At 47.2% G+C, this 19,022-nt stretch overlaps 1 protein-coding gene and 1 long non-coding RNA gene across 7 annotated transcripts in view; one reads left to right on the top strand and one right to left on the bottom strand.

The window, feature by feature from the left end:
- Positions 1-19,022, bottom strand: part of LOC142582811 (uncharacterized) — a 139,922-nt gene that overhangs the window by 31,909 nt on the left and 88,991 nt on the right. The window lies entirely within an intron of this gene.
- The window catches only part of LOC142582813 (uncharacterized), a 216,951-nt gene continuing 200,945 nt past the window's right edge, over positions 3,017-19,022 (top strand). Inside the window, exon 1 of the long non-coding RNA XR_012828491.1 lies at positions 3,017-3,159. This is a non-coding gene — a long non-coding RNA (uncharacterized LOC142582813). The remainder of the gene's footprint in view (positions 3,160-19,022) is intronic.

Below are 19,022 nucleotides of genomic sequence, written 5' to 3' on the forward strand. Positions count from 1 at the left end.
GTCTTGCAGGATTGAATATGTTTTTCTTTTCTTTTTTTCTACAGATATTGCTCATGTAACCACATTACACGGCCACGTCACAAGTCCATAGCATCCAGTGCACATGTCGCATCCGCCGAAGCAGAATGCTTCAGACAAGGAACGAGTTCTCCTAGTATTATTAGCCAGGTATAGAGAAGCTTGCCGGGCCAGATGGGCGTACATATCAGCCTTTCTTTCTTTTTTGAACCTGACATATGCGTTTAAGGCGAGCTCAGATATTTGAGTTCTAACATCTCGCGAAGCGCATTTTCGTAATCGCGGGTGATCGCGCATTGTAGCCTTACCCAAGCTGCGTTCCGTTGCTCATTAAGAACACCGCCCGCAAAAGTTGGGTGTTTTTCGGTTATTACACGCGTACGCTGCGTCCTAATCAAAGGGTTGCGAGGGCGACGAGAAGCACGTCTGCAGGGCGCATCGCCATCAGGCCGTGACGCGGGTCGTCGTCAAGGCGGGCGTTGCTGCGTCCTCACGCGGGCGTGTGGTGCAAGACACGTGGGTGCGGTGCCGCTCTGACAGCCCCTAGACGGCACGCGATGCAGGGAGGCGCTTCGCCGGTATCTGGGAGGTGCAGCGTTTCTCTTGCTTTTACTGCCGGCCATTATTCCGCGAAGCGTTTCTTTCTTTTGTTAATGTACATCGCATGTGCATGGACACGCAGACTGGAAGATAACACGTGCGCGCGGAAAGCTTCCGGTGGCAGCAGCCTGGTTATGGACGCCAGTCAGATCCCGTTTGCTCGCTCAGTGCAGCAGGCTGTTCGAAATGAACAAAACCAAAATGACGGCCACTTTCATTAACCTCCACAAATTTTGAACAGCTAACTAACTTTTGCGCGGTGAAGGAGGTTAATTCAATGAATACGCAATGCTTGTCAGGTTGCTCGCTGGACACTTCTCTGAGCAGATAGCACCTGTGTAGGCCCTGCGCTTCGTGCTTCGTTGTGCACTGTAGAGCATGAAGGCGCTGCGTGGATGCCCTCTTTCGAAAGCCAGGCAAATGCCTTCTAAAGGCCTCGCTAGGCACAGAGCGGGAAGCGGTAACTGATCCAGCGAAATTCCGTGCTAGCACGTTGGCCATAGACACGCTCACGCAAGCTCACGCGATACGATTGTGAGAAAAAAATAAAATTCGAAGCCTTTGCTCTAGCCGCGCCGCGCTGTCACAAATCAGTGCTAAGCACTCACTGTGTTTTGCACTGGTTAGAAATGCCATGAAATTATCAGACGCCTTGGTGAGAAAACGTCAAAGCTTCTGCACCGTACAGTGCTGGTTTTAATTTTGTTGTCAGATTAAAACACAACATGCATTTGTAGCTAGGGCCAGAAGACGCAAACTAACGACTGGATGTTTAATGCTCAATGTAAATTTAATGGTGCTGGCAGTAACAGCACGCTGAGCAACATGCACGACGGTGTGGCGTCTTGCAAATTAGACTTTTGACAGCATTTCGCTAACAGAAACGTCTAAGAGGCGACACTCTGCATTATCTCCCATACTGCTGTACCGGTAAGGCTACCGAGCTTAAAGATTGCAGGCGAACCACACATTGCCACCATGCTTTCGGCACACTACTTCAATTCCACTGCTTAAAACACGGGAGTACTCTTCTAGCTTTTTTTATGAGTTCATTATGCTGGCGCGTAATGCGTGGGACATCAAAGCGTCTATAAATTCTGCATATGCACTCTGCAACGGCAAAGTCCAGATGTCCGAATGAAACGCACAAGCAGCGGTGCGAACAATCCGTAATGCGCCCTCTGATGGAGGCCCCGCAGCGAGAGGTATTGCGACAACGCTATTCGAGCGAGGCCCCAAACGCAGCCCGAAATAAATGCGCAAGCACGTAATTAAGCCCATTTCCAAGCACGAAGGGTAACAGCCGCCAAGAAGCGCCGATACACGTGGCGCCCCTGTAGCAGTCGCAATACGCGCCACGGCCGTCGTCCTGCGCGTTTCCGGCCAGAACGGCCGCACCGTGGGCAGGCCGGGCGCCACTGCCAAGTGGAGAGGACGCGGGACCTGCGAATGCGCCAAGCAGTCTAGCGCGGCTTGGGGCCTCCTCCGGCGGTCCCACCATTCCAAGGTGTCGTCGCCTCCGCCGGGCGGCGCCGGCGGCGGTGACACGCGTAACGGTCGCACACTCCATCGCGAGTGACCCTCCTTCATGCCCAACTGCTCTCGTCTGATAGAAGGGCGTTGTCTCCTGGAACTTAGCAGCGCAGCCGGTGCCAGCAACAGCGTCATAACGTGTACTGCGCGGAATGTTTCTATAGCCTGCTCGTGAGCGTTATGCTCTACAACACGAGCGTGCACTCGTAGGGACTAGGAATGTTGTACATTTAAACTAGCCAATATAGTAGTGACGTCGAAATGTTTTAGCTGTGGATACACCTGCTATAATTAATTTTCGGAAATTCATGCTGTATGTAGATAATTATTCAATTACATGCTTGCAGTCATTTTTCTTCTTTACACGTACGTGAGTCACGTGCGTGTGTGTGGTGCAACGCTGATTAGAGGGCTCACTTGTTTCGAGTCAGTGAACATACGTGAACTTTACCGAAGGCAGATTATAAGGACTTCCTCCAGCAGTATTGTTTTCTCTCATAACACTTCTGCCGCACTGTGTTCATCTCTCTGTACCAATACTTGCGCGGTCAGCAATAATCTTCCGAGATTTTCCTTCTTGTCCGAACAAAATACCGCTGCATGTTTGTGACGTAGGTACGACTGAAAACATCACGCTACCTCTGCGAAGGTGGAACTCGCTTCCGAATCTACCGTTTTTATTCTTTAATCGCGGAGAAAAACTACGTCTTATCTCCTCCAGCCTGATGCACCGATTCCATTCACGTTTTATAACCTCCCTTCTTTTTATTTCTTTTTTTTTTGGGGGGGGGGGGCGTTTTATCATTATTTTTTATTACGTTTTGCTCCAGCCGTCCTAGACACGTCGCGCCAACGTAAAGAGGGGTTATCTTGCTCGACGCAGGTGCCAACTCCGGCTCGACCAGCAGAAACAACGAACCGCCCAGGCGGCCACAACAGCCCACGCACCCATTCGCTTCACTCGGACGCCTACTCTGGACTTACAAATAAGAAGCATGGGAGAGTTCGGTGAGTTGCAATGACTCGAAAGTGTATGCTTTTTCTACTTGCTTCAACGGCACTCCAAGTCTTGCATCCACACAGAGGTCAACGCTCGAATACCTTAACGCATCGTCAAAAACCCTGATAGTGTACATGAGGTAAATGTATTCTTTACCTGTTATTTAAATAACCGCAGGATATTTATTGAATGCATCTCATGTTCTCATTCGCCTAAAAAGAAAATGGTTTTAGCCGTGGCATCACTTTCTCATTGTTATTTCTTACAGAAGAAATACAGCTACACACGTGTAAAGCCACATGTTCTTTATATTTCTTTTTTTTCCTTCAATGCAACAATAACCCCCAAGTTGGGTTCCTTACTTACGTAGCAATTTCTTCTGACACCTGTGTTGATTAAAAGCGGTATCGTCAGCAAGGGTAACGTCGTCATGTGATACAAACCGCTGGTTGGTCAGCCAGAACGCCAAGCAGTCCTTGCGTCATTATTTACGCCAGTCATTTCTGTCGCCTCGTTGACCTAAATGAATGTGCGAGCGATCGATCGATCAGGCTCGTGGTGGGCACCGTACGCGACACACATATCGGCAAAAACATATTAGTAGCTTATAAAACTACTGTCAAACACAGTTTTCCGCCCGTAGAACCTACTAGAGAAACATTCTTGATGGTCTTAACGATCATCTCTTACGACGTCGTTTCTTACCAGCCACGAGTGATCGATTTGTCACCTGAGAAGGAGAACGAGAGAGATAGATAATATGACGTCCCATACGGCAGGACGCCATGAGACACCGCAAAAGCTCACAGGAGCATTGATTTCGCCGACCCATCATCGCACGGACGGTACCTGCACTCCTTCAACCCAGCGTAGAGGTAGACGTAATGTTTAGTGCAGGCGAATCTGGGAAGCGCTGTCGTTAAGTGTTAGCGGCAGAGGACACAAAGGGCGGCAGAGTGCTTTCCCTGAGCTAAATCCGTCTACAAATGAGTATATAGCTTGGTCGTAAGCGAACAGACCTTGTTTCTGGCTTCTTTTTTTTTTTTCTCGCTTGCTTGCTTGTTTTGTTGCTAAGGCGCGTACGACAATACAGGCTAACGTGACTGAGAGATACAGATGTACGCCGGGCATTAGTATTCACGAGTTGTTTTAGCACGAACTACACGCACCTCAGTTTTGAGATAGAAAAAGAAAAAAAGAGTTACTCACTATAATTATACTTATAAAGCAGCACCGCAAAGTTGAAACGTAAACAGGGAGGAAAGCGGCACAGACGAAGCGTATAAGTATGATATTTTGACTAACACCGCTTCAAGCTTTTGCAGACACTTTTACAGGAAGCGCAATCGTGTTTAGCAGTTAATACGAAAGTGGTGCTGCCATACACTGCAGCCGTGCTGCCGCTTCGGAGGCAGTAAATGTATCGCGCAGGCGTGTTTTTGACCTCTTATTATTGCGCAATGCGACGCTTAGTGTTGGCCACAACAGCGGTAATTTATTGACACCCCGCGGCTTCTTCGTCTTTTAACGATATTCTTCGGTGACTGCCCCCCACCCCCCTGCACCACGCGGAGCATTAGTCTTGTTTTCAGTACGCGCACGCCAGTCATATGCCTCTTGTGCTTGTACAAAATCTAACGACTACTGCTCCACACAAGTTTCATGACGTGACGCTCAACAGTTTTACCATATCGCCAAGGGCCACACATTGAGAATAGGGCTCTGGGTTTGTTTATCGGCGTTTCTTTTGCGACAATAAAGTTGATTAAATGTCGGCTAACTCAATTTGTTTATATGCCCACTCTCATTTTTATAAATCTATCGTAGACTTAGGTGCGCGGCAAAAAAAGAAACCAGGTGATCAAAACTATTGTGGGGTCGACGCTACGGCATGTCTCATAAACATATCGGTTTAGCATGTAAAAGAAACCACATTATTTATCTATCTATCTATCTATCTATCTAACTATCTATCTATCTATCTATCTATCTATCTATCTATCTATCTATCTATCTATCTATCTATCTATCTATCTATCTATCTATCTATCTATCTATCTATCTATCTATCTATCTATCAATATCTATCTATCTATCTATCTATCTATCTATCTATCTATCTATCTATCTATCTATCTATCTATCTATCTATCTATCTATCTATCTATCTATCTATCTATCTATCTATCTATCTATCGATTTGTGAGGTGTTAAAGAACATTTCCCTGTCGAGACATTTTGTACTTTGAAGATTTATCATGGTGTCATTTCATGTGTTTATTCGCACTTTTGCGATGTTGTGTGGCCAATGCTGCCTTTCTGCGCTTCTAACGTAAAAAAGAGTAGCCTGCACCGATCTTTGGTGCCAGCATCTTACTTTTCGTGTCCCTAAAAAAAAAAAAAAAATAGGAAAGGAACTATCCACCATTCGCTACAGACACTATCGCAGGTTTAATATATCGTACTTTCAATCGCCGCACCGAGGCATTTAAGCAGAGTGTTTAATGCGACTAGCACTTTTTCAACCCACTTTTCGCTGTCTATGCCGGCATATCTAACTGTTTTGCTTCCGCTCCAACTTGGGTCACTGGGTATGTGGCGGACACCGGCGTACGACATAACGACCAGGGAAGTCGGCCCATAACGGCTATATATTGCTGCAAAAATAAAACGACTTTCAAAGATAACGTTATCCACTGACGCTGCTACCATAAATTCACAGCGTTTTTTCCGTGTACTGTCTCAGTCCTGTCAACGCATGTCGCCTATGCCTCCTGCCACGGTTCTCACAGGCATGATATGTGTCGGATGTGGAAGGGGCGGGCGAGAGATGGATTCTCGCGAACTGTCAGTGTGCCAGGGGCAGTACAAACAAGAACGGCGCACGCTGCTTCAAAATAGCCTTCGCAGAATCTAGACCGCCGAGCGAGAAGCCTGTTTTATATGCATGTAACGCGCTATGCTCGCTCGCTCGCTCGCTGGCTCTGGCTCGCGTATTCGCAGAAATCGCAGATTTCGCCATGACAACAGCTGCGCGGAAGATGCGATCCCTTTGCCGTCCCGACTGCGGGAGAAGGTCACACGTGTTCGCCGAGTTCGTGCAAATTTCTTTAGTGCGTAAATGTTAGATCCCGCGTTCCATCAGTAAAGCAAAACAAAAACGCTAAACAAAAACGCAGTGTTGCAGTAATCTTAGACGACTACAATGTTTGGACATGCGCGTTCAGTTCAAGGCCCCTACATTGTCCGATTCTGAGTTCAAGCATAACGCTTCCGTTTTTCGCATCTACCTTTCCCACGGGCCATATTTGATATCGACTTCAGCCTTCAAGATTATAACTGTAGGCGAACGCAACCCTTCATCCTTTCGCCAAGAGGACACACAAGACAACCAACCGACAGAATATTTCGTGTTCACGTTGTTGGATGGCCCAAGCACTGGCGTCTGCACTGTAACATACTAAGTTGCCGTGGCGAGTAGGAGTGGCTTCATAAGAATATTTTAGGCATTTGGTCACCTTCTCAGATCGTACAAGTAGTGTACCCTTAGCTGCATCGTCTGCTGTCTCTCTCTCTCTCTCTCTCATATGCGATGAAAACTCTGCTATGGTGCCTGTATATGTAGGGAAATGACATCCTTTGCGTGTCTCCACGATGAAAGTGTTGACAAATCCGGTCGTACCGAGACGTAGCTTACGAGTGCATACAGATGCGCGGTTAAACCAATAAAGCACCATTTGTTTGCGGCTGATATGTAGGCTTGAAGTTGTAAACTTTCATAAGCGGCACCCATCGGCGGCGACGCCGTATAGGGCGAAAATATCGATCTTGCGGAGGCTGCCACACTCTGAAGGTCAACTTAAGAGTCGGTGTGCGCGGGAAAGGGAGAAAGGAAAAGTCCAGGAAGTTTAGCTATACCGTGTCCAGTTCGCTGACCTACACGTGGTAAGGAGGATGAGGAAGTGAAACTAATAGGTAAAGACGAAGGCAAGAGTCGATATCCATCAAGCGCACTAGACGATGTGGAGCACCTCGAGCGCGCGGCATCCGAGTTTGTCGCCTTCAGGTACTGTAAAAAAAAGCTTCTGTGGGTCTCTGGGCCGATGAGAGCGGTAAAACTAGGCCTTGAGGACCTTAGCTTTAGTAAAAGGACGATCGTTCCGTCATATCAAGTCACATGGGAGAGCCTGACATTGTTTGTCGATGTGGGAACAGAGGGAAAGGAGGTTACCGACAGTCTCTTCACATCTGAACACCTGCAGTCACGTACAAAGTCGACGTATACACTGAGCGATGCACATGCCTGTTCCTCTATCCATTCTGTTTATAAATTACTGCTGCGACACTGTAACTGCTTCTCAGTGACGTGGTAGGCGCTCCTGGCGACAAAGAGATCTCCAACATGGGGCACACCCGTGCATGAGTACTCGACTGTAGTAGCTCAATAAATTCTGGATTCGGCACTACGCAGCAGCGAAATAGACGCAACGCTTTCGTAATAAGCTCGAATTGATGGTTCCTTGCGGATGATATTGAAGCAGTCTGGGTATGCTAAATGCACTTGAAACAATTACTATAGCTTTCCGCGTAACTTTCTCGTGTTCGGTGCAACAAGAGACTGGACTCGTTCCTTCAACGACAATGTGAATTCGACCGTCATCAGGCGGTCTTAATTTGTTTCTCCGTCTTCCACGACGCGAGGGTCCCGCCTAACGACAGAGACTCCTTATAGGGACACATTCTTGCATGAGAATCCATTCCGAATGGGGCGCATTACGCACATTATTATGCTTATCGGATGGAAACTTCGGAGGAAAAAAAGAACGTTCTTCAGACAAGAAGGCCGGCGCAGGGTGGGTACACTTCTCGTACAGTGCAGCTGTAATAAGCTTTCTTTTCTCTTTCTTTTTTTTTTCTTTTGTTATGTACAGGGCGAACGCCAGCTGGCGCGGCATTTCGCAAGATTTCGACGCAGCTTCGCTCGCTGGCTGTGGCAGCGTTATAAGCTGCGCTTCGATCTCCGCACGCCGGTCACGCAAGGTGACGGCTTCCGCCCTCTTAAGCTCGATCCTTTGATCCCTCACATTGATGACGCGAGGAGACGAGACGTGGCATGACGCGAGAAAGGAGCCCGGAGTGAACAACGAGACTCAGTTACGCAAGCTCCATCAGCACGAAACGCGAACGATCTGCCGGGCAAGCAAAAAAGCGTCGCAGAGAGAGAGGGTGTGGGAAAACTTCCGAAGGAAAAGAGGAAAAAAAGAGGCGAGCACAAAGGCTGGCCGGTCCCTTCACTGATGCGCTCTCCTTGCGTAATCGCGCACGTGCGACTCTGTAAAGGAACAGCGCGTTGCCAAGGTCACCGATGTGAGCAACGGTCAAGGCCGCATGGTGACGTTCGCCACCGTGAGGATAAAGTCAGGAGATGAATAAATAAATAAAGAGCAAGAGAGGTAATGACCGCAAGTGATTGCTTGAGTAGTGAAGAAAAGATTAGCATCGCCGGAGGATGGCTCGAAAAGGCGCGTGATCAACAGTTCGCGTAATAGCCAAAGAGACGCGACGAAATATCCGATATGCCGGATTTCATAGAAGCATTTATGATTGTTTGCTCAAACGAATGAGCGTGCGATTTAAAGGATAGAAGAACAAAGCCGGGCCTACTTATATATACGAGGATCTGGTGAAGTGGCGTAGTGGTGTATGTCCTAATTTAGATGAAAACAAGGTTGCAAATATTCAGCAACAGTGCTTACGCGGAGAAACGCTTGTTCGTTGACACTGTGCCCTATGCGGTACGATCTGACGTAGTTAGCGCGCGAACTAAATTAACCTATCACAAATATGCAAAGTAAGAGGACGAAGCGTTAAAAAGCGCCTGCGTGAAACGGCACGATAACATCTGCGCTGCTATAGAGTATGCTAATGACGGCTGACTGCGTAAATGTCTGCTCTGATTCGGCCCGATAAGCCATGCAACCGTTATCTTACTTCCGTCAGAACATTGCTGATACTTGCAATATATCTGCGCACTGTCAGGCGAGGCAGACAAACGAATTTGGTTGGTTTAATTAGACTTGAGATCCCTTTCACTTCCCGCGCTGCACATAACTGTAGCAGCTTTCTTTTCTCGTTCTTTTCCTTCACTCCAGTTGAAGAATTGCCTTTAATGAGACCTCCATAGAGCCTAGTTTGCGTTCTAACGCATTTCTAGGCGGCAGTGGTGCAGCAGATTGATACTCGTCAGCTCGGGAGCAACAATTCCACTGATTCAGACTCAGCTGAACAATGAGCCGCCATACTTCTTGGAGATATACGTATAAGTTAGCCGCGGCATTCGAAACTTGAGTAATTATTATTGAGACTAGGGCTCATTTCTTCACTTGGGTATGCACTATATAAAAGACTGAATCACATGCCTGACGCAACTCTATACGTAGGGTCGCTCGTTTTCCGGTTTTATGTTTTTCGAAAGCAGGGTTTTAACAACCGGTATTATGCTTACCAAACGAAAACCGGCTTTGGTGTATGGTATTTTAAAGTTCGGGATTTTTCTCATAACGTTTACAAACGATAAACACAAGCACTTGTGGTCGTCTTTTGGATACAAGCGTACTTATTTAAACAAGCGAAATCACTCTTAGGAACAAGTAATGGCAAAGAGATCTGCTCGCAAGTTATGCAACGAACCCGTCTCTACAAATCATTGTTTTGAAGCACTACTACTGCATTTAAAAGAAACCACATTAGAAGCACAACAAATAGAGATGCCGATCCCCGTTTTACTTTGTACTCTGCACTGATTTAAATAAGGGAAAAAAGATAGTACGAAAGCTAGTGAGCACGGACATGCTTCGTGCATGAAATGCTTTTTTCCTTGTCGTACGAGCCCTTGTTGACACGCATTATCGTTTTCATTGGGAATATGTCATAGTGCATCCAAGACCTATCGGGCCTTCCGTCCCTGTCTGTCGTCGTTTTGTTTTACTGGTTCCCAACACGCGTCCTTGCAACAAATATCATGCATTACCAACAAGAGAAGTCAACCACAATTCTTTGAACTGAATGTAGTTGAGTAAAAATCTTTTTATCACCGTAGCTGCCATTCGCAATGAACAGAAATGTGCAGCAGTGCCTTAATTCGCTTCGCAGCGCAGTGTGCCTCAGTTGCTCGTTACGTGCGGGAAGTGTGATGAAATGCGTCATTGTTGTGGCCACAAAAAAAAAAAAAGCAACAAACTTCTCTTAAACGCCGGCAGGCCCAGAATTACTATTTTATATACGTCAGTGTTTGCTTAAAGATTAAGTGAAAACGAAGCTATTACCATACTCGTATATTAATAACATTACCAATATGGTATGTAACTTGTCCACTGGGTCACAAACGGTGGACAGCGTTCATTAGTGTTGTAAATCCCTGCATTTAATATTATCCTTTACGAAAGAGTAAATTTTGGGGAGAAATAGGCAATAGCCCGATTTTTTTATAAATTTTGTTCGGGGGGTGCAAAGAATCGAGATTTATCGAGTTTTTACCCGGAAACGAAAGACCCCATTTATACCGTGCAACTACTTGACCGACCGGCCGATCAACTCTGTATAACTAGCAAAGGCCGGTCGATTAAGCGATCTGCGCCGAGTTCCGCGCGCGTACCGAATCTTCGTCGATGAATGTGCGTCTCCCGGTCAGCGATAGTCAACCAGGGGACGGCTCGGAAGTGGCTGTCTCGAAGGGCGTCTGACCCGCACTGCGTCACTCTGGGCGCACCGCAAGATGTGGAAGGACGAGGGCGCCGATCAATCACAGCCGAATACATCAGGCGCGGTCGTGGCGCCGGGACACCCCTCCTCCTTATCGCGATTCTTTTTTTTTTTAGACCTCCTCATCTGGGTCAGGTCAGGAGGCGCTTCCCTATACCGTCGCGAGATAGGGTACAGCGCGGGCTCCGGCGCTCCTCGTTTCCTTCCTCATTTCCAAAGGGCGCTCTCCCGCGAATCGCCTGACACGTTCTCTTCGTGGCTGAGATTTATGCTCCGAGTCTCGTTAACCTAGCTAATTTCACGTGAGTGAGCTCCTTGCGGAACATTTAATGGGAGTGGCGGCGACGCATCAGTTTTCCGATAGCCGGCAAGCCACCGCTGCAGCGAGAGCGCTTATACCTTTCGCGTGTTCGTGATTTCGGGCCTCGCGGGCGAATTGCTTGTGTCTCGTTGTGTTTTCCTAATTTTGGTGAAAAAGCGAGAACAGTTGACGGTTGTGCATGGGTACGACGGGCCGAATTTTCATTCGTGAGTGATGTTTGCCATTGCCACGCCGCGTTCGCTGATATCTACAGCATTAGGACTGACTGGACTATGCTCTTGCGAACAATTCTTGCGCAAGAGGTTTTTGTGTGTGTGTGAACACGGGACCACATGTTTCCTTTCATATTGGTACCCACGGTCTACGAACTGTTGTCCGCACTTTGGAAAGCACGCAGTCATTATTAATGTGTTCGCATCAGCTTCGATTTCTGACGAAATTGTGCAGAATAATATTTATTCTTTAGAAGGGCATCCATTTGACCGCTCGTTTGAATAAAGTATGTCTTGCTTAGTAATAATAACCGCGTATTTCCCTTACACATGTGCCATACATTCCACAAATCGATACCGGTGTGACCACAAGAGAAAGCATAAGAACCTCTTCACGTCTCAATGTACCATGTACACCCTACGTACAGCCGAGACTTTCTAGCCTTGCACCTGCTCAGAACACGAGGCGAGGCGCAGCTTCTCGTGAACGCCGGACGGGTTTGCGACTCCGCGGGCAAGGTCTGCATCTTCGGCGCAGCAGGTGAGCAAGAGGCCTTCCCTGGCTGAGTCAGCGTCGACTGCCGCAGATGCTGCGTCACTGCCGAGCGCGGCTCCTTTCGACTGCCTCGGTCGATGACATCGGTCTCGCGATTGTGGCATGAGAATGAACAACCGAACATGGCGGCAATCCAGCCAACGCAGTGCAGCCGAACAAAGCTTCCACCTCGGTTCTATCTTGCCCGGTGCGCCGATGCAAAACAAGTTGCCACACCAATGCCCACCGAGCTGATGCGCAGCGTTGCACGTCAGCCCCCCTTTCCTCCCGCGCCTCACGCCCCGAGATGGTTATTGATGATGATGATGCTGACTGCGCGGATGCTTACTATGAGTAACAATAATAATAAATTTATCCGCGTCCCAGTGATAACAACACACTTATTTGTTTATTTATTTTTATTGTTTAAGCATTTCTTACAGTACTCGTATGAGGCATTTAGTAAGGGGGGCATCAAAGTAAGGACTAAATGGGTATATTAAGGGGTATCTAACAAACCATAATACGAATACATGACAAATAGACAGTATAATAATGTATACACAACATTTTATACAAACACTAGGGCACTGTACAAAAATGATAGGAGACGGTAGCGTATATATTACATAAAAGATAAAAGATGCAGTTAATTCAGCAAACAAAACAACAGTGTGCAAAAGTAGCCACCAGAATGTCACAGGATAAAAAATACAATAATAATAAGGAAAATAATGAACTCAACTAAAAACGCGAGAGCGTACAGAAACGCATAACGCTGGAAAACGAAAGAAAGGACGTCATGCATTTTGTCGATGTTGCACTGTGGAATATGGACTTATGAGCTGGTGGCATTTATCAGATATTTCGTAGATGATCGAGAATAGCGTGCCATAACCGAACTGCACGAGGAAGCGCCGACCAATTGAATGCACGAGTGTTCCCGTGGAGAGAAAGAGAGAGAGAGAGAGAGAGAGAGAGAGAGAGAGAGAGAGAGAGAGAGATTTACAGAAAGGCAGAGAGAGTGTTCCCGTAGATGCGCGTGAAGCTAAGGTGATTATGCAACCTGCGTGATGTGCAAGTTGTGACTTCAAACCGTAAAGATTTTCTAGACGCCTGAACGTACTTCACAAGTCACGATAAGAGTGCGAAATCGCGACGAGTATACTTAAGGATGCAAGTGAAACATCAAGTTTTGTTCGTGAAATTCTTCGATTGTGTGTACAGTTACGTGAGATAGATTTAGCGGCCCTATCTTGAACTGATTCTAATAGGCTGATTTGGTTGTCATGATAAGGTGATCGAATCGGAGAGGAAAATTTGAGATGCGGGCGTACAGAGGTCTGAAAAGCAAGTTGGAGAGTGTTGGAGGGTGAATTACGTGGGTTTGGGCGTAAGTACTCCAGTGATTTCGAAGCATTAGCGCATATGGTAGTAACGTGATGGGTTCAGCCAAGGCTTGGTACGAAATTAATGCCTAATTACTTGAATGAAGAAGCTGCGAAAATCGGGTTACTATTTATGTGATAAGGGAAATTAGAGATCGAGCGCCTTCGAGTGAAAGACATTATTTTGCATTTAGATGAATTTAGAGCCATTAGCCAAGTGTTACACAAATCCAAAATAAGGTGCAGGTCGTTTTGAAGAAAGATGTGGTCATCAAGGCTGGTTACAGGGCGGTAAATAGTGCAGTCGTCTGCAAAGATTCGCACTCGGGATGCTAAGTTATTGGGAAGACTATTAATGTATATCAAATATAGTCGCTGATCAAGAACGCTACCTTGTGGGACGCCGAAATTGACATTGGAAATGGGCGAAGAAACCTTGGCATTCAAGTATGCGGCTTTAAGAGGCCTACATAGACAGCAATAACGCAGCTCCATGTCAGTTTTGGATGGATATAAAAGGAACAAAACTATTTTAAAGCGAAACATGCAGGCCGGCTGCGTGCGCTTCGATAGTGAAGGGCCAGTATACTTAATATGGGCGACGTCAAACAGGATATAAAACAAGTAAAGCGCGCGAGCTACAACTCGCGACGCTAAGTAACTCAGTTTCTTTTCACGGAAATGCAACTTACTTGCGACATCAGTATTAGTGGAACCTTGCGTTAAGCCTGACAGCGTTGCCTGGCCTCCCAAGGAGTTCAGAGGTGCCATGTTCCCCTGAGACAAACGCTAACATGCAGATAAGCATAGCGTTGATTTATTGCGGAGATAAACGGGTACAGAGGATCAAATTAAGACATCAAAAATACAAATATAATGTGCTGTTTAATAAAACTGAACATTCAATATGCTCACATGAGTTCTACAGACACCAAAAAGGCATGCCGGAGGGCCAGCTACGCGTGTGCATGGCAGTAGTAGTTCAGCGGGGGACACCCCATACGGAGAAGCGAGGTGCGCTTTGTCCCCCACCCTTCCGCCTTCCCCCTTATTTTTTCCCTTGTAGGTTGGTGAGGACAGCAGATTCAGGCGTCCGTGCCAGTTTTCTCTAGGGCGAGCTTTTTACATTCTGTCGGGTTCTCTTCAATAATAACTGAAATTGCCTCTCCCAAGCAATTGAACAATAACAGCTGGGAAGAAGGGCTTCATGAGTTTGCAACGTGCCCTATGCTGGCGCCGCGCACACAAACTTTAAGGGTGGGCGTGGCAGGCGCAAATTAGGTCCCTATTGAATGCCACATTCCAAGCACGATACTCGCTAACATGGACACCAGAGTTACGGAAACGCGAAGCAGAAGAAAACATGGAGACAGGCATACGTGTGATTATATCGACGTTACTAAACAATAATCCCACAATCCTGGAAGAATTCCAAACCTCGAAATCAAGCTTCAGGTTCAAGAAATCTGTTAAAACGTATTTTATTCGCTGCTTTATTGTATAACTTCCTTATGCACCTCAATGTTATTGTTTTGTTTTGCTTTTTTTAACATGTTCTGATTAATATACGAATGGTTTATTGTTCTGATATGTTATAATATTTTCAAAATTGTAACACTTGTTGTGCGGTTGTTTGCTGCAGAGTGTCAACATGTTCTGGGTGCTGCAGCCTTTGTCAGGCAAGAATACTGCCTTTTGCTGCAGCACCTGAGACAGCTGTATGTCTCAAACAACATATAAATGAAAACTGACATGGAATGAAATTCTAGAAGAAGAATACGTCGGTGGCGCTCTTTACAGCGCCGAATTCATGTCAGCTGCTTGAACCTAAGACCAATGACATGGAAAGACAATGATGACTCACAAAAAAAGAAAAAAAGAAAAAGAAAAACTCTAGGTGCCAAAAGCGTCTTGTATGCTTTTGAACAAAGCATGGAGGAACGTTTACCAGAAGTAGCAGCTTATTTCAATCCGGCATGTTCCATGCCGTGCTAAATACAACGTCTAAAGTAGGCAAGAAGTGCCTAGTGACATATCCGGCCACGTTTCTGAAACCGTTGAACGTCGTACTATATTGTTCCTCTACAACAATGACGCCGCTATTGTGTCAGCTGCGACTACGGCTATAGGTACCTTTTGTGAAATGTGGCGCAGGGCACGTGCATTCTGTTTTGAAACACGTTCGCGTGATTTCATGCTCAACTTGAATACACAGCTGCATCGCGAAGATTTCATAAGACAAAACTCACTGAATAGCTCAGCCTCCACGTGGCCTGACCTGCGCAGTTCACATCCTATGCTAGACATTATGAGCGCTGTACGGAATAATTCTGCCTTGAAAGTGATGGTCACCCCGATAAAGTGGAATGTGCTGCTAACATTCGTTGCTGATACTACACAGAACAGGAGTTGCCAGCTGTGTAACCGGCACACGTCTATCGGCATTGTCTAGCAAGATACCAATGGATGCTCGAAGGAAGGCCAGGGAACAAAAATGCAAAAAACAAATTGTGTGTGTGTGTGCGCGTGTGTGTGTGTTCATTCACGTATGGGAGAGGAGGGGCGTAGCTGTCAGCTCTCGAGCGCTCAGCAGAATGTGCAACCTGTGTACCTCTTCAGCTGTCACCGCTCTGCCTTACTGACGACACGTTTCACTGTCAGTGCGAACGTCGCATATTTTCAAGCGTGAATTATTCGCCCCTACGTGGCGCTTAGAATCGCGGCTTGGCCCCGCGATCGTGCTGCAAGGCCGGAACACGCGGCTTCAGCGCTGTTGCCAGGGGCGGTCGAACAAGGGGAGGCCGCAGTGCGTTATGGCTAAGCGCGTGGCGGGGCCGCGGCCTCGACGCTCAAAAGAGCAAGAAGAGGAGGCAGCGCTCCCACCTCCTCCTCCTTCTCTTCCTCCTCCTCCATCAGCTGTTCGGAAGAGGGAGGGAAGGCGGGCGCCGGCCGAAGCGACGCTCGCTGTAGCCTTGCACGTGGAGGAGCCGATCGGAGCACTTAACGGTGGTGCCGCGTGTTAACATCGCTTTGGTCGCAAGGCGGCAGTAAGGACCAGCTCCTTACGCGTAAGTGGAGTTTTGGCCCGCTATTCTGAAATGCAAGGACGACGAGGAAAACGCGGCACCATACACACAAAGTGCGAACCACTGTTTTATTTCAGACCAAACAGCGTTGCATGGATGCGTACACACGTCGACAAAGAGCAAGCAAGTAGTGGTAGCCGAAGGCGCGCTATATGTGTTCCAAATCAAGTCGCGAAATTCCCAGCGTGAAGTAACAACCATGCCACGACAAACACGCAACTGTCGTTGTCTGCCGTGTATTTTGACGATAATGTGAGTGCTTTTACTAGGTATTCACACCTCCTCGATGGAAAAAAAAAAATCAAAGAGAAAACGAACCTCTGTTTCTCGTTGTGGGCAGCTTAGCGAGACTGGTTCAGGCAGCTGCCAGTACAGCGTGACAATTATTTCCCTTCCATTTTGTTGCAGTCTCACCTGCCGTGCTTTTTTCGTCCATCCTATAGTCGCAGCGTAAGCGGGCCGACGCTCGAGCCTATGTATAGGGCCGAGCGCAATAGTGTTGAAAAAGAAAAGAAAAAAGAAGAAAGAAGCAAATCATTGCCTTTCTTTTTTTCGGCATGGAGAGGCACGGATTTCGAGATGCGCGTAACTTCAACGCCCCGAGGCCACGTGTAAAAAAAGAAACTGCGGGCAAGCTGTGTATTGTAGGACTCTTCGGAAGCGATGGGCTGCCCCAGGCTTAGCTAGGCAACAGCTATAAGTATCGTTTTTCACAGTCAATCGAAGTTAACAAATGTTTACTTCGCTAACCAGTAGACATTCAAATACCACGAGGAAAATTTCGAAAGCTACGCGGAGCACCCTATAAGCGTCTGTTTTATTAAATCGCCAAAAGGCACTCTGAAGTAGTTGCTTACTTCATCTTCGGAATATTTTGTAGCAATACATGGCCTTCGATGGCATGAATAAATGCAGATATGTGTTAAATTGGCTCTGCAGGATAAGGTCATTACTTAATCTACGTAATTAGAGACATCAAAAATAACTAGAGAACGGTTAACATATAATGGAAAGTAAACTAGAAAGCTTAGCATTTATAGGCGCTTCTGCTTGTTTAAAATTCATCTCGCGATATGCATCGCGGAGAGGCATGATTTCATTTGAGCAACATGTTATCTCACCGTCTTGCCCTCGGCTGCATCAAAATATTGATGATAGCTTTATCATCAGAACTGAGAAAAAAGAAAGGCGGCACGTAATGAAGGTCAAAACAAGATAGCGCGGTCAACATATTTTTCATTATTGAAAAGCGTTTATTAATTTCCCTTCAATAAAAAAAAGCGTTCATTTGATGGTCTATATCGTCTTGCCCTCCTTGATGACCGGCGTTATCGCGCTGTTCCGAGAATAAGCCAATGCAAACTTGCCCAACTTTGAATGCCATCTGAGGGATAGCGTTGGGAAACCAACATTGTTTTTTTTTTTTTTTTTGGTCGAGTGCTGACCCCACGCACTGCTATCAAACGCAAGGTATAGGCGCCATATCTCGCTGCCCGCGCCACCGGAACGCGTGAAACGGCAGTCGGCGGTGATGGCTGCAAGGGGACGGTATAGCTGCGGGCATCGATCAACGCCCACCCGCTAGGGAACTTCGGCGGTCGCGAACTCGGAGGAACCACGCGGAGCTGGCAACGCGCCACGGGGCGCTCTCGCGACCGCCAGTGGCGCGGAACGAGGGGCGAAGGGGGCTTTCACTTTCGGCCGCTTAGCCAACGCTTTTATAGACGGTCTGTACCACGCAAGCCTGTATAGTTGGTTAGCGGTTGCTAGGCGGAGAGTGCTGCGCGCGTGCAGCGAAATAGGACGACGATGCTGCGTTTCCATGCCCCGGTTTTATAGCCTGTGGTTGGTTCCACGGGAGGAGATATTCGCTGGCGGCTGTTAACCGAGTAGTTCGTTTTTCCTTTTTTTTTCTTTTTGGAGGACGGTGGGGAGGGGTCACGTATCCACTCGCCGTAGAGATGATGTTACGACATATGTCATCTTGATGGGATTAGACAGTCCGCGCATGGTTAATTTCGCTGCGCTGACTTTACGGCGCTGCTCCACGCGCACTCAGTGCTCACTCTCTCACTCTCTTTCTCTTTCTATCCCCCTTTTCCACATCCCCAGTGTAGGGTAGCAAACCGGGTGCCCGTCTGGTTGACTTGCCTGCCTTTCCTGTCCTTGCTCTCTCTCTCTCTTTCTCTCTCTCTCCTTTGCTCTCATTTGTTCTTTTTTTTTCTGTTTCCGGAAGACGAACACTTCTTTCCTGCTTAGGCAAGCGTTCGTTAGCGAAGCGCTCTACGCACAGCGTAAATGCAATCGACTTCGTCAGGCTGCCTCTCAAACTAAAACGCGGCGGCTTGGCTGTCGTGCTCCGTGAAGAAAACTTCGCATAATATTCACTTGCATCCCAACTTACATTTTCTCGATGGCAATGCAAAATTAATATAGCCAAAGACAGCATATCTATATTTACCTTTGTCAGGGACATCCTATACGCTTGTCTATCGTTCAGTCACGTGATGCACGGTCTACCCGCCCACGAGAGCATCAATCCGGTCAACACGTTAGACGTTTACAGG

This window comes from Dermacentor variabilis, chromosome 5 (genome assembly GCF_050947875.1).
Source record: "Dermacentor variabilis isolate Ectoservices chromosome 5, ASM5094787v1, whole genome shotgun sequence".
Classification (NCBI taxonomy): domain Eukaryota; kingdom Metazoa; phylum Arthropoda; class Arachnida; order Ixodida; family Ixodidae; genus Dermacentor; species Dermacentor variabilis.